The sequence below is a fragment of the Thunnus maccoyii genome, chromosome 19 (genome assembly GCF_910596095.1).
Source record: "Thunnus maccoyii chromosome 19, fThuMac1.1, whole genome shotgun sequence".
Taxonomy (NCBI): domain Eukaryota; kingdom Metazoa; phylum Chordata; class Actinopteri; order Scombriformes; family Scombridae; genus Thunnus; species Thunnus maccoyii.
Window position 1 is genome coordinate 27,847,730 of NC_056551.1, and position 3,196 is coordinate 27,850,925.

Genomic DNA, 3,196 nt, shown 5'->3' on the forward strand with positions numbered 1-3,196 from the left:
TAAGACTTTTTTAATATTGCATGGAATACATGTGGTAATGATCTTTGACCCTTTTCACAGTCAAAAAATGACAACAAACAATAGGGACAATAAGCTAAACTAACTACATATATTTTAATAAGTCAATTAATCAATCAAACTTTATTTTTTATAGCACCTTTCATACAGTTTAATGCAATTCAAAGTGTTTTACAGATGACTGAGAAGCTGATAATAAGAGAGTAAAACAGTTTTCAACTAATGCACATGAGAATTAAAAAAAAAGATGAAACTATAATAATAAAACCAATAAAATAGATTTCCCTACAGGAACAATAAAGTATAATGTAGATTTTTTAAATTGTGTATTTTTTTTTTCATTTTAAGCAGGAAAACCACATTGAGATTTGAAAAAAAAGACAAACTTTGTACTGAAACTCTTTGAGAAATTTACAGTGTAGTACCAAGTCCAGAGGTTGTGATATGTAGCACAACAAGCTAGCAAAGCTGTAAACAGAACAGTGGCGTCTGCTGTGAAAGAAAACTGAATAGTAGGTTATCATTTGATGTATTTCTTGTGTATATCATACATGTTTCAGATAGTGTTTAAGTTCAGTTTAGTGTTAGTTTGTGTGTACTTTGTCTATTCTAAACTTAGTTCTTTGCTGTGTAAGATGAGGCAGTTGTGTGTTCCCTTACGAAAAAAGCACATGTGAAATTCAGTCTTTCACATGTGAACTGAGACATTTCACATGTGATGTTGTGATTTCACCTGTGTTTCTTAAAATTCACATGTGAAAAAGATAACATGTTTTCAGCTTTACATGTGAAAAAGATAATGTCACGTGTGAAGTGAAACATTTCACATGATGTTTTGGTTTCACATGTGAACCTTTAGTTGTATATGTGAATGCAAACTTAACAGCTTGTTAAATTTAACCGTTAGTTTATTCTGTCGTACGTTCACCTGAGCCAGTGATAAGATAAACTATAGTTATGTAGATGTTTATGTGTAAATCTGATAAGCTTTTAGAGGATAGTGTGGTTTGTCCTTAATTTAATACAGTAGTAATGTTATTTAGTGATGCTACTTGGTGCTTATGTACTGTTATATATGGTCGTGAAGAAAGACTGTTCCTAGGTTAGTTAAGGGTTGGTTGCTGACCTGTAAGGTTAGTAAATGGATAGTATTTAAGGGACTGGTTAACTTTTCAGACAAAGAAAAGATAGCTAGGCGGTTTGTATCTTTGTCTCCAGAACTATGATGCATTATACTTCTGATTGTATTATTTGAATATATTATTTCATAACCTAACAATGCTGTCTTTGTGTGTTTATTGAGTGAACAGCAATTTCCCCATTACACCACCTTACACAGAACTACTCTCCGGAGACTGAAAACATGATGCTGTTATTAGTCTTTGGAGCCGTTTCTAAACAAACTAACGTGACCAAACTCTTCATGATGAAGGAACAACGTGTCACCCGGTGCAGCGATGTGACTCACTGACGTGTTTTTAATAGTTTCTGGACAGAAGATCAGTTCATTGTTGGTTTGGATCCAAACATGAGATTTGTTGACAATAAGACAAGTATAGAAAATCACCAGCTTTGTCCTTTAAACACTTACTCTGCCTCTTATAGCAGTTATGTTTATAGTATATACAACTAATTTGGAGCAGAATATATGTTTTGTAGGACTGTTTTTTTCTAGTATTATCAGGAGAAAATGTTCATTACGATGCAGATAATTATCTTATCTGGCAAGTCGCAAAAATGTTGATGCTGGATGTATCAGTAAAATGTTCACTTACAAAACTATTTTTGTTTGTTTTCTGTCAAAACATCTTGTGACAGACTGAAAATTACACATTCAACATTCCTTCACAAGTGTCTATATTTATATGTCTTTCTGTTATTCTATAGGTTCTGTTCTATTTTATAGGTATTCCACGTCCTCTTTTTCTGCACACACACACATTTGCACTCCAGCTTTTGATTGCCTCTCTGATTGGCAGGTCACACCGTGCGGAGCGCAGTGGACGCCTCAGACAGATGGACAAACTGACCCGTCAGACGGAGAGTTAATGAGGCCGAAGCGAAGAAGACGGACGTTTAAATCTTCTCTTTGCAAGGCTGCAGTGTCACTCTCCTCCTTTTTAATCCTGTCTGCCTCTCCAAGCACCTCTGCCCTCCCTCTCTCGCTGTTGTTCCATAATTACACCCCACCCTCACCCCCGCCACACACACACACACACACACACACACACACACACACACACACACTTGTTGCTATAGTGACAGCAGAGTGTCCCTTTTGTCACAGATCTTACATACATACCGTTACAGGCACTGAGCTGCTCACAGTGGCATTACTAAACATGTTACGTGTGTTTTATAGGACTGCGCTGCCCTTTTAATCAATTAATGATTTTGTCTTTGAAATATCAAAAAATACTGAAAAACGTCCGTCACATTTCCCTACATCCTGGGTGATGACATCAGATGCTTTGTTTTGTACGACCAACAGACCAAAACCCGGAGATATTCAATTTACAGTGAAATAAGACAGAGAAAAGCAGCAAATCTCCGCCTTTTTGGGGGCATTTTTGCTCAAAAAATTGACTTAAATGATTAATCAATTATTAGAATAATTGCATATTAAAATTCTGGTGATGAACTAATCTATTAATTGACTTATCATTGCAGCTTCAGTCTTTTGTATAATTTATTACTAAAGGCTTAATCTTCACAATTCTATGCATAATGTTGTGTTTTCATCTGCTCAAAAAAACCCCATAACATTGTTTAATCACTTTGGATTTAATAACTTTAATGTGAATTGCTGTTAAACAGGATTTAGTTTGATATTATATTTATATTCTGGGGCTCTACTTCAATATCTTTGCATGATTTCCAGTTAAAAACTCCTTATTTATCTTCTACTGGTCCTTTATGCAGCCCCTCAGTTCAGCCTCTGTCTGAAACAGGCCGTTTTAGCTCCTGTCTCTTTAAGGCCCCGCCTCCTGATGAGCCCACTCTGTTCTGATTGGTCAGGCTATGTAAACAAACTATAGTAGCAGGATTTCACTTCTTCTCAAATCCATCTGTACATGTTGGGGCTGAATCAGATCTGAAATATGTGAGTGGAAAATGCCAGATTATAGAACCAACACATGTTTATGGACATGACAAGTTGTCGTCATCTTGGCAGGAA